The sequence below is a fragment of the Vombatus ursinus genome, unplaced genomic scaffold (assembly GCF_900497805.2).
Source record: "Vombatus ursinus unplaced genomic scaffold, bare-nosed wombat genome assembly UNPS02007612.1, whole genome shotgun sequence".
Taxonomy (NCBI): domain Eukaryota; kingdom Metazoa; phylum Chordata; class Mammalia; order Diprotodontia; family Vombatidae; genus Vombatus; species Vombatus ursinus.
The window spans coordinates 7,094,759-7,106,879 of record NW_020947390.1 but is presented as its reverse complement, the minus strand read 5'-3'; the positions used below and the strand labels follow the sequence as shown (position 1 = coordinate 7,106,879).

Here is a 12,121-nt window from a genome sequence, read left to right as displayed (position 1 = left end):
AAGTAGCAATAGTTGGTGATTTACTGCATAGGCACATCAAGGCAATTGTTTATTAACTATACAAAGTCATGTTGAATTCCTTAGGTTTGTATTCAAAACATAACAGTGAACATCCCAAGATTATTGAAATGGATGACAATGATTCACTTCTGGTGATTCGTTGAGTAGACATAAATATCACTAGCAGAAGAAACTAAAAATTACTGCTAAAAGCATTGAAGTTTCAGACCAGAAGTAGAAAACTATAGGAGAATAGGTTATGTTTTCCTCACAGCTAATTCAGTTGATTGAAATAAGAGATGCAAAAGAAATAAAAACAATAATTTCAGAGGTGGACAGTTGACTAAGAAGGTGATGTAAGAGTGGAATTTGGATTTAAAGACCCAGGATTAAGATAAAGTACTGATACCATATCATATGACTAAGAAGATGGAGCACTAGAAATTTTCTTTTATCCTCCAGACCTCTAACACTATTTTAAACCTGAAATTATGTAACAGAAATAAAGTAATTTCAGTTGCCTCCAAGGCTGAGGAAATGAAGATGCGAAGGCAAGAACTAATGCCTAACTCATTCTCACTCAGCACACCTTCCCTCTTCATCCAGTGTAATTCAGGTAGCAAATCTGCACTAGCAACAGAATAAAAACCAACACCCTAATTTACCCCTGACTCTTTCCACTGCCAAGGAGATCCAAGCTCTACACAGCAGGTATTTGTTGAGTACCTCTGCTGCAACAGAGAGGGGAAGATTAGAAGGAATGGGCAGGACATATGTCTGATTTTATAATAGAGCTCAACCCCATATCCTGGCCCTTACTTCATCCCAGGACTATAAGGATTCAAACTCCAAATGGCAAAAATGTGACTAGGCTATGATAGCAGCAACATGACAATGTTCTCAATCACTAGTTCAGAAAACTAAGGTATAGAGGAAATGCAGCAGAACACTGTGGTTTGAATAGTTGTTTTACATTCGAGCAAAATGGAAGGAAAAACTCAGTCTCTAGCTGGCACTAGTTCTTCCCTCCACCCATAAGTCATTTTGGGCAGAGACCTAGGCTTGTGAACTTTACCTACTGAGGGAGGAAACTATGAAGATTACGATTCAATTCTCAGGGAGACAATCATCTAAGGGAAGGGAATCAGGATGTAAACAAAAGGAGAAAAGGCTGAATATAAAAGACCTGGGGAAAAACACTGAAAGATCTTGAGCAATAAACAGATAAAACAACAGGTATTAATAGCAGAAACAAATATAGCTTCCAGAGTTGGTAAATTAGTTCAGGTGTCTATGAATAAATACTGCAAAATGAAAACAATTCAAAACATGATGAATCAGAATACATTGTGGATTTTGAAGAGAGGAAAGAACTACAAAACATTTTTCTTAAGTGGTTTAAGAAACAAATGAAAATTGTGAAAGCAGAATTTTTGCCCTGTGCAGCTAAAATAATAGACAGAATAATAAAAACAAAACAAAACAAAAAAAAACAAATATAGAAACTAACTGGTTATTTGTAATAGCAAGGCTCCCAAATGCAATAAAAAAGAAAACAAGTCATTGTAAATGCAAATGTGTGTATATACATATGTGTATGTATGTATATGATAAAGTGTGAAAAGGAGAAATAAAAAACAATGATGTTAGAAGAAAAAATATTCTTTATATGAGCAAAAAATAATCTTAAATACAGGATACATAGAAAAATCTCCAAAGAGGAATTCAGCCCAAGGTGACCTTTTCTGGAAATACGCTTAATCATAAATGAAAGATAGATTGATATTCAGTAATGAAGATGATTTTGAAACATTCATAGGGGAAAAAAACACAGGTACCGTGGAAAATCATGTGTGTGGGGGGAGGTAGTGGTTGGCACAAGCTCAATAATACAGTGGCAGAAAGTACTTAGAGAGGAAGGCCCAGAAGGCATACCTCAGTAGTTTTGATTCCATCAGGATTGCAAAAAATCAAAAAAGACTAGAAAAGCTTATAGGTCATGAACCAAAGAATGAGTCAGATAGAAATAGAAGATGGAAAGGGAAGAAAGTGAGGCAGAAAAATTATTTGTGAAAATGGTTATAAAAATGAAATTTAAAAAAAAAACATGAACAGGAGTAGTTGAAAGGGAAGAGGGGTGGGGAAGAGGAGAACAATAAAATAATCAGATAAAATATGGAAAGAAAAAGGAAATAATAAACCAAAATTCAAAGGGAAACCAATAACAAAAGGGAAAGAGGTTCAGACCTGAGGGAAAGAGAGTCAGTGAAAATGGGATTACTTAAAAAAAAAGATTAAACTAAAGTAACTGAAGAGAAGAAACATGTTTATAGTGGAACAAGGAAAAATCAAAAAAAGAAGGAAAATGTAAACCTAATTCATGATTTTCAATGTGAATGGATTCAACAATCCAAGAAGATGAAAAAAGATGAAAAAAAGTGTTGTTTATAAGAAACACATATAAGAAACAAAGACATAATAGAACTGTGGAGATAAGGAAAAAGTTACAGTCCATGGAGGAGTTGTTTGCAAGAGTTACAATCATACTAATAGGTAAAGAAAACACACATTTGTTTTTTTTAAAGAAATAAGCAATGAAACAACATTATGCTAAAAGGAACCACAGACAAAATCTAATATCAATATTAAATGTATGGAATCCAAATCCCTCAGCATCCAAATTCATAAAGGAAACACTTGCAAGAATAGATTATGGGGCAGCTAGGTGGCACAGTGGATAGAGCACCGGCCCTGAAGTCAGGAGGACCTGAGTTCAAATCTGGCCTCAGACCAAACACTTAACACCTACTAGCTGTGTGACCCTGGGCAAGTCACTTAACCCCAATTGCCTAAAAATTTAAAAAAAAATAGATTAGTAACACAATGGTGACTGGAGATTTTAATCTCCCTTTCTCAGTTTCTTATAAGTCTAAAAGAAAGATAAACAAAAGAGTAAAATATAGAACTGAACAAATTGCTGCAGAAATCGGATGCAAATGGGACTGCAAAATAATATTTAATCTAATCTACATATATCTATATATAAACTACTTATATATCTTGAATAGTAAACCTTTACACAAAATTTGATGCAAAGAAATTTTGTATCATTTTTTTGACATTTATAATAGACTGTTGGTTTGTCTGCCTACCTACCACAAGTCTCTTTCCACTCTAGCCTATACTCCATTCTGCCAAGAAAAATAATTTTCCTAAAGCATAATTCCAAAGATGTGACTACATTGCCTGGAACATGTAAAGTGCAATATATATCCTTATTCTTCCATCCTTATACTCAATTACCTCCAGTGGCTCCTTATCACCTCCAAGAAAAAAAGTACAAAATCTCTGGTATTCAGAATACTTCATATCTTACTTCTCATCTTTCCAGTACTCTTATAGTATATACTTGCCCCCTCCCAAAAATAACATACATACATGTACTTGTCAATCCATTGACATTGGCCTCCTTGATGTTCTAGGAACAAGATACTCTATCTCTTGGTTGTGCGCATTTTCTTGGGCTGTCCCCCATGCCTAAAATATCCTTCCTCATGTACATCCCACCCAGCTTAATTTAGGTCTCAACTAAAATCTAACCTGCTACAATTAGTTAGATATAGTTATGTAGATAAAGATAAAGATAGAGATAGGGATAGATAGAGATATGATTAATAGTCATTCCCCAATAGATGAGTGGTCAAAGGATATGAACAAATAGTTCTGACCTAAGAAAAGTTGGTAATAATGTATTTGCCGGATGTTTTCCAAATGTAAAAGATAGCCAAGGGAGATGACTGCCTTTGCATGTTCCCTAAGCTAGATACCATAAAATGAAGTTTCAAGAAAGAATGAAAAGCAGTTAAACAGAAGTATACAGGAGTTAAAATCAAAGAAAGAGTCTGTAGTAAAACCTGTGGTGTCAGATATTTGTATACATCTCCTCAAAGTTGTAGAAACAAATAAGGAACTAAAGTTCCTAAAGCAAAGAGACATGTTTGACTCCTTAGATATCATTAAGACTTGGTGGAATGAACCCCCTTCTTGGGCTATTGATCTGGATGTCAATACCCTATTCAAAAGAAATGAAATAGGTAAAAAATAATATGAACTAAGACTGCACAATAAAATAGTGTATTCATGTGAGCAAATCAGTTCACCCAGTCAATAAACATTTCCTAAGTACCTAATATGTTCTAGGCACTGTACTAAACTCTGAGAATACAAAGAAAGGTTAAATGCAGTTTATGCTCTCAAGGAGCTCACAATCTAATAGGAGAGATGGTATACAAATGCACAAACTATATTCAGGATAATTTGGAGATGATTAACAGAAAGTTAGCACTAGAATTGTATGATATTAGGAAGGACTCCTTGTAGGAAATACAATTTTGGCTGTGACTTAGGGGAAAAAAAAACAAAACAAGGAAAATGAGGATCAAAAGATAAGTAGGGAGAGAATTCTATGCATGGGGGACAGACAGTAACAATGTAGGGAGTTGGAAAATGAATTGTGTAAGGAACAGCAAGCAGGCCAATGTCAATGGATTGAAGAATATATGGGAATGTGTAGGTATAAGAATGTAGGAAATATAGGTGGGGGCTGGTTATAGAAAGGCATTTGAATGTCAGAGGATTTTATATTTGATCCTAGAAGTCATTGGGAGTTACTGAAGTTTACTGAGTAGATGAGTGACATGGTCAGAGAAGTTTTAGGAAAGTCACTTTGACAGTAGATTAGAAAAATAAAATAGAGAGTATTTGATTGAAAGTCAATGAAAGGAGGCAACTAGATGGCCCAGTGAATAGAGCTCCAGCCTTGGAGTCAGGCAATCCTGAGTTCAAATCTGGCCTCAGATTACTAGCTGTGTAACCCTAGGCAGGTCACCTAACCTCAATTGCCTCACCAAAAAGCAAAAAAAAAACCAAAAAACAAAACAAAACCAAAAGTCAATGGAAGGAGAAACAGATTTTTTTTTCATTCTTTCATATTTGCATCAGGACAGAAAAAGGAAATGGATGAAGAGTTGGTGAAATATATTATAAGTCTGAAACAGAGGCATGATAAAAATGGTAACAAGTGACTGCCATTATCCATACATTAACTAGAACCCTATGCCAAAATTAGTGCAGATGATAACATTTTAATTAGACTTAGTGATAATTTAATCATTCAAATGATAAAAGGACAAAGAAAGGAGAATTCTATTTTGCACCTATTTTTTTTCTTAACAAAGAGGAAGTGGTTATTACAGTGCAAAGCCTATGAACAAATGCCTACTCTTTCTTAGATTTTCTGAGAGAAATGGAAGAGGTAACATCCAGGAATCGACTGAAATGTGCACTAGATTTTAGGAAAGTAAATTTCAAAAAGTACAGAATATTATCCTACATACTAAAATACTACAGAATTAATCCCTACAGGAGCAGGGGAGGGTGAAGCCAAGAAGGTAGAGTAAAGTCAGAAACTCACCCTTCCAAACAATTTTAAAACAAATATTAAAATTGAATTCTGGGATGACTGAATCAAAAAAAAAAAAAAAAGGTCAGGCTGAAACAAGGCAAATTAGGTGGTCAGCAGGAAACATCTATCTCACCCAAGAGGTGGTCAGACTTGGATTGAGGGGCTCACCCCAGCAAGTCAGCAGTAGGATATGAGAGCAGCTGCATCAGCAGCCACAACTTCAGAAGCTTTCAGCTCACAGATAGTAAGGGGGTTGGACAACTTGTCAAAAGGAGATTGCACAGAACCTTTGCTGGCACCAGGTGCATGACTCTGTTGCATTGTTCCTACACAGTTCCAGGTCACAGTCTCAGATCAAGGAAGAGCACTACAGCACTAGTACTTGCAGCTACAGGGGAGCAGGGAAACTGGTCACAGTTTTAGGGCAAAAAAGAATACTTGTAGTCACTCACAGGGGAACAGAGGTCTTAGTCTTAGGTCCAAGGAAGAAAAGTGCACTGACACTTGCAACCACAGGAGAGCAGGAACCTGAGTCACAATACCAAGGTCATATGGAACAAAAGCACTTGTGACTGCAAGGGAGCAGGTGAGGTTGCCTCAGAGATCCAGGGCAGAAAAGAGTGCTTATGGTCACTTACAAACCAGAGCACAGACAAGGAGAGCAGTGATCACATCTTTCCTTAGACCACACAACCTTGGAAGAACCAAAAAAATATAGACTTCTAGAACTAGCTGCGAAAATAGCAACTACAAAACACTGAAGCTTAAGAAAATATCTCTTATGATCTGGGAACAAAGCCTGATTTCACATAAAGTTAAAAGTCAAGAAATAGGCTGGAAAATTGAGCAAACAAAAGAAAAATGACTTGACCAGGAAAGATCAAGATACAACCTCAGAATATAACAAAGTCAAAACAGCTCAATACCATGCTTCAAAGAATGTGAACTGGTCACATGCCCAAAAAAAATTCTTTTTTTTTCAGCCAAAGACAAGGTTTATTAAAGATCCACTGTATTAACCAGACTCTTGAGGAATCTGTGAGGTACTGGCTAGATTCTAAGAATCTGAGCAGTGGCTAGATTTAAGAATCTAAGCAGTGGCTAGATTTTAAAAATCTAAGCATCTTAATGGAGACAAGATGGACCTTACATACAGAAAGAATATGGGAGGGATCTAGGAGTGGCCAAGTAGTCTATGAGGTAATAGAAATCCAGGGATCTGGACCACATGGTCAAGGGAGAATGGAGCCTCCATAGGAGTAAGGGTGGGAAGTGGCCTGGGGCCATGGGGAGGTAAGACAATGGAGGGCTAGGCTAGGTTAAGGATAACAGAATTGGGAGATTGGGGGTGGCCACAATGAATGGTCAGTTGATGGGATTATAGCCTCTGGGGAATGCCAGAGATTTGGCCATGTGGGAAAGTCCAGGGTTTTTCCTTTTTGGGGTCTAGATCTCATCCTCATCATTCCCCCCCCAAACAAATGGGACCCAAATTCTTTTGGAGTAAGGGGCGAAGGTCTTGACTTCTGAAACTGCTTCTTGCTGGCAAGGGGTACAGAGCTGTCCCTGCCGTGAGGGGGTTCCAAAGAGGAGGTTGACTGGAAGTGAGCACTGGCTGCATCCAGGAAACGATGGGGAGACATTGACTGGTACCCACTGTTTGCTACCAATTGTAGGTGAATGGCCTGTTGTCTGGAAGACACAAATCTGACAGAAAAGAATCAGGGCCCAGATATAAAGCAGGGACTAGATTTAGGGCCCAAATGAGAGGATAAAATATCCTTAGCTCTGTTTGGATTCAGATAATTCAGTTTTCCAACCATGCAGTATCAAATCCACCTCATAGCCAGTCTCAGGAATAGCCAGGTGGGTAACATTCCCTTTCAAAGGAACATAATGGAGTAACTGAGCCAGAAAGATCCCATCATAGACTGAGGTTAAAATTGTCCTCTCAGTTTTTTCCAATGCTGATTTCCCACCAGTGTCATAACCTCTCAGAGTAGCTTGTGCCATTTCTCAGATGGTGGATTATTGATTTATCAATGGATTATTATGATCTATTAAAAACTCAAAATAAAATCATGATCTTTTTTACCTCAAACAGCAAGTTTCACTAATCACAGCTTAGGAAAATCTTTTTCAGGATTTACATCTCAAATTTAAATTTGTCCTGGTGTAAAAAGCCAATCAGAGATTATTTCTATATACTTCCAAATTCTCAGCAAGACAAAACACAAACAAGCTTTTTGGCAAGTTTGCACATTAAAACAATAACCCACAATAGCCAAATTATTTTAGCAGTAACCAAATTATGAAAAGTTCCTTGACATAACTGATACAAAAAATTCACCAATTTGAAACTTGAAATAAACCCATTACCAATCAGGTAACTTTAGTTTTGTTAAATCCATTCCCAAATTACTTTACACAGAGAATCAATATCTCAACATTAACATTTAAACTACAAATTTAAAAGAGTGTGCTTACCAAAGTTTGGAGGCTAGCTTCTTTACCTTGAGCAGGATGTGCTGAACCTGGGTGATACTTCCAGGCAAAGGTTCCCCTAGGGCCCAAAGACAGTGCCAGGTGGGCCCATGATGTAGCTGCTGTCCCTCTTCCCTCCTTCCTTTCCCAGGTGGGGGAGGGTAAAATCAAAGGTGAGGGGTAAAGGGTGAAACCCTCTTCTCCTATGAGAGGGGTTGACAGATACCATCTTGACTCAAGTGAAGGGAATGGAATAAAAGAGTGACCTGGGTTGTAAGGAGTTCCAAACTCCTTAATGATCAATCATAAAACCTTCAGAATATGCCAAGATATTTTTAGCTGTTCTAACTTTCCCCTGTAACCTCCATGAAGGAGAATTCAGGGGTGGAGAGGAAAGGGAGTAAGTAAGCCTCAGGGAACCAAAAAGCAATGCAGTTTTCTCCAATTCTCTAGTGCCAAGAGAACTGACAGAATTGGGCATACACTTCCATATAGGGCATCCATCCTTGTCTAATGTGCTGTGGAAGGTTTACCCAGGTCTTTGGCCTTGAACCGACCCAGTGGACCGAGAGCCTGAGAGCATCAAAGTGAGTGCAAGACAGCCTCATAACTGTCTTTCTGAAAAGCACCTCCAAGCCTTGGTGTTTGGAGAGCAAACCCAACTGCAGAGCAAGAAGGTGGGGGTAGGCTTCCATACCTTCCAGTCTGGGTTAGAGAAGAACTTGGGGTTAGGCAGTTTCCCCATATGGGCCACCAAAATGATGAAGTTTAGGGGTGCTGGGACCCAAAACTCACAACACAAAGGTCCTGCCCAAAAGAATTCAACCCAAGCCTTCTTTCAAGTTTATTAGACAAGATTTATTAGAACATTTGCCATATAGGGCACACTCTTAAGGAGCCTGAACACTAGTGAGATATTGGCTAGATTTTAAGAATCTAAGCCCCAAAAGAAATTCTTAAAAGATATTAAAAAGATGTTTAAAAATTGAAGAAAGAAATGTAGGAAAAAATGGGGAAAATGAGAGTAATAGAAGAAAATTATGAAAAGAGAATCAATAGCTTGGGTAAAGGAGATATTAAGAAAAACACTGAAGAAAATAACAACTTAAAAATCAAATTAGACAAATGGCAAAAGAGACACAAAAACCCACTGAAGAGAAGAACTTCTTAAAAAGCAGAATTGGACAAATGGATAAAGAGGTACAAAAATTCACTGAAGAAAATAATTCCGTAAAATTAGAAATGGGGACTTCCACTTCCCGAAGCCAAGATGGGAAAGTAAGAAGTAAGTCGCTCTTACCCTCCCCTATTTACCTCTGAAAGCCCAGAAAACATCACCCCAGGAAAAACCCTGGAACAGCTGAACAAGAAGAAAGATAGAGTGCAGCAGTCCAGTAGCCCGGGCAGGTTGAGGGATTAATGGGAAAGGCCCTTCTTGTCCTGGGGGAAGGGGAGCAGTACAGAACAAGAGGCATCCCAGCAAGCTTGTGGAAAGCCCCACCTCATCATACCAGGAGGAGATCCTGAAACCCAGATGGTAGAGCAGGCAAACACCAACACCAGGACCCTAGAGTGCCTCAGTGAGGGCAGGGGAATTGGTGGAAACCAGCTTATAAAACCACCAGGTGCCTTAGCATTCTACAACAACCAGGTCTCCCAGTGCCTCAGCAAAACTAAGGGAAGCAACGCTCCAAGGGTCCCCAGGCAGATAAACATCCTGCAACATCCATCTGAAAGGAGCTGAAGAAAGAGAATGGAAGGAAAGGCCTGGGGGGGGGGGGGTTGCAGGAAATCTCCAGGGGCCACACTACCCAATCCTGTCCCTAGAGTTCCAGTGTTGCTGATGCTAGCCCAACACCAGGTAAGCTGCCAGAACCCTACAGCCTCCAATTGCCAGCATTGGAGGCCCCAGCACACAAAGCCAGCAACCAGGCCCTAGGCTCCCAACACAAGAAGCTTGGGTCAGTGCCTCCTGCTCCCCAGCAAGAGAGCTCCATCTCTTTAAAGGCCAGGAAATAAGTAAACACCATGAGCAAAAAGAAATGTACGATAGACTGTTATGGGAACAGTAAAGATCAAGGCAGAAATTCTGAAGAGGACAACATTGTCAACAAACCCACATCTGGAACCTCAAAAGAGAATATGAACTGGTCTGAAGCTCAAAAAGCCTTCTTAGAAGAGCTAAAGAAAGATTTTAAAAGTCAAATGAGAAAGGTAGAAGAAAAAAATGGGAAAAGAAATGAGAGGTATGCAAGAGAGAGTCAATAGCTTGGAATAGGAAGGATAAAAATTAATTGTAGAAAAAAGTCCTTTAAAAATACAATTGGCCAACTGAAAAAAAAGTACACTAAAAAAAAAAACAAGTCCCTAAAAAATACAATTGACCAACTGGATAAAAAAGTACACTGAAGAAAACAAGTCCCTAAAAAATACAATTGTACAAATGGAGAAGGAGGTACAAAATCTAATAGAAGAAAACAATTTGTTAAAAATTAGAATTGGACAAATGGAAGCTAATGACTCTATGAGAGAGCAAGAATCAGTCAAACAGAAAGAAAAGAATGAAAAAATAGATGAAAACATAAAATATCATTGGCAAAACAACTGACCTGGAAAATTGATCCAGGAGAGACAATTTTAAAATTATTGGTCTAACTGAAAATCACGATGAAAAAAAGAGCCTGGAAGGATTTGTGCATGTGCAGTGTCACCTTGGGTGAGTGTGGGGGCATGCACTCACAAGTCCCAGGGGCAGCTGGGCATTAGTGGAGATGGCAGCAGTGGCAACTCCTGGGGGCAGAGAGGTGGCTTTAAAGCCTCGCATGCCCCTCAAGTCAGTCAAGTTTTTGTTTGGGGGCCTGGCTGGGATGTGGGCCACTGTTTTTGTGCAGTCTCTAGATCTGGTGAAGAACTGAATGCAGCTGAGTGGGGAGGGGGCCAAGACCCAGGTATACAAGACTAGTTCCACACCCTCGCCAGCATCCTGAGGGCTGAAGGGCTTCATGGCATCTACACAGGGCTGTCTGCTGGCCTCCTATGCCAGGCAACTTACACAACAACTAGCCTTGGCGTTTACACTGTTCTCTTTGAGCACCTGAATGGGGCAGATGGGACTCTCCCTGGCTTCTTGCTGAAGGCCCCGATTAGCATGACTGCAGGTGCCACAGGAGCCTTTGTGGGAACACCTGCTGAAGTTGCCCTGATTCATATGACAGCTGATGGTCGGTGTCATTGGATCAGCATAGAGGCTACAAGAATGTTTTTGATGCACTCTTGAAGATTGCCAGAGAAGAGGGGGTCCCCACCCCCCCAGAAGCTGGAGTCTTTGGGTTTATCAAACAGCACATTACTATAGTCATTGACTACTGTGTCTTATGCAACTAATCTATATCTAACGCATGATCCATCACTCTTTTTCTTAGCCTGTACCAAGTAGTTTTGATGATTGCTACTTTTTAATGAGGAGAAAAAAATAGTAGGACAACACCTGCTTGCATCAAATAGTGATGCAAATGAAAAAGTGATGAAATGGGGAAGCATGAATGAAGAGAAATTGAGACACTATGGAGAGAAATAATCTCTGGACGAGGAGCCCGGAGGAGCGAGAGACTGGAATGCTTCAACACATATATTTTTGTCATTTCATCAATGTGAATGTTCTCTTAACACAGAGGATATAACTTAGTATATTGTGTTTCAGATTTACTGTGCCTGAAAAAAAAATTTTTGTGGTCAATAAAATGATGAGCCTCTCTGAATTCAGTTATACAGCACTTCAGATCCACAGGTACACATTTATTGCTGAACCTGTACTTTGAAGACTTTCCAGTCTGATGAGAACATAAAACTATAGGCATACCTTTTAAAAACTTACTAAATAACTAAATGAGGCATTAGAGTAGGATTTTAGTGCAATTAAATAGTTTGAAGAATATTACTTATAAGGTTCATGGTTTCTCCTCTCTATAGAAGAACTGATCTATTCAGTGGACTGGGGGAAGGAGAAAGGTAATTGAGTGAGTATAAAATTCCAATGTGCCTCTCCTTCCTGGATCTGCCACTTTTTCTTTTTCTTTCTTTTTTCTTCCTTTGTTCCTTTTTCTTCCTTCCTTCCTTTCTTTCTCTCCTTTCTTTCTTTCTTTCTTTCTTTCTTTCTTTCTTTCTTTCTTTCTT

The 12,121-nt window shown here is 38.9% G+C and overlaps 1 pseudogene; it reads left to right on the top strand.

The window, feature by feature from the left end:
• Positions 1-10,719: 10,719 nt before the first annotated feature.
• LOC114033897 lies at positions 10,720-11,663 on the top strand (annotated as a pseudogene).
• The last annotated feature ends 458 nt before the right edge of the window (positions 11,664-12,121 follow it).